The following is a 1,353-nucleotide window of genomic DNA, read 5'->3' on the forward strand; positions in this document are numbered from 1 at the left end:
GATGAGCATAGATGCGGAATCCTAAGTCGCCTATGGATGAATGGCCGTGCTCATGCAGGGTGGGCAGTGTCTCATCCCAAATGCTTTTGGCAGTGGTCACCTTGCATGAGTGCAGTAAAGCATTTTGGGCAGTCCAAGGATCTCAGATAGGTGGTGTGGATGCCATTTCGCTCACTGGCATAGCTGCTCTGGCTGATTTGTGATTGCTGCGTCTCTACTGCTTGCATGACTAGCAATGCTTCCGGCAGGGTGGACTGTTGGGGGCAGACATTGTCTGTCCACACAGGACGGTTGGCGGTAGGCTCCCTGTTAAACGGAAGTGGTCGGGCATGACGAGCATAGAGATGTGGAATCCTAACCCTTAAACGCCGAAGCGGTAAAATAAAAATTGTCTCCCATGTGCCGGAGGTGTTTCAGAGTGAGCGCGGAAGCGGAAAAAATTATTTTTTCAAAAACTCACAGCGCGCTTAGTTTTCAAGATTAAGAGATCATTTTGGGCTCCTTTTTTTGCCATTGGCTGAAGTTTAGTATGCAACCATCAGAAAAAATGATATCATATATATAAATAATGCGATATATGATAGCGCAAAAACGAAATTTCATTTATATTTGTATTCAAATCGCGCTGTGCGCAAAACGGTTAAAGGTAACAAGTTATTTTTTTTTCGTTGTAATGTACACTAAATGCGATCATTTTGGTATATAATACATTGTAAAACGATAAAAGCCACACAGAGAAAATATTATCACAAAATAATGCATGAATTCGTAACTCGCAAACGTAAATTTTTTTTTTCAAAAATTCACCATAAATCGAAATATTGTCCTAAAGACTTCCAATTTCTTTCAAAATTAAGACAAATGATTGAATATTACTATACTGTAAGAGTATTAGCTTACAATTGCAGTTTTCGACCATATCTGACGAGTTAAAGTTGACCGAATGTCGAATTTTTTTATATATTTCTTTATATGCAATTATTTCGGAAATTAGAAAAGCTACAACCTTCACATATTTTTCGTTTTATTCTACATGGAATTGCGCACATTTTCATATATAAAACTCTAGGAAATGCCTAATATGAAACGGAGCAAATAATCCGAGAATGGGACGTACGCATTTCGGAGATTTGTGGCGGAGAATCCGCGCGCGGAGGGAAGGAAAGTTTTTTTTTTAAATTCACCATAAATCTAAATATTGTGCTAGAGACTTCGAATTTTTCTCAAGATGAAGATAAATGACTGAATAATTTACTAGACTGTAAGAGTTTTAGCTTACAATTGCGTTTTTCGACCATTTCGGTAGAGTCAAGTTGACCGAACGTGGTTTTTTTTCTATTTATCGTGATTTAT

The sequence above is a fragment of the Macrobrachium nipponense genome, chromosome 40 (assembly GCF_015104395.2).
Source record: "Macrobrachium nipponense isolate FS-2020 chromosome 40, ASM1510439v2, whole genome shotgun sequence".
NCBI lineage: Eukaryota > Metazoa > Arthropoda > Malacostraca > Decapoda > Palaemonidae > Macrobrachium > Macrobrachium nipponense.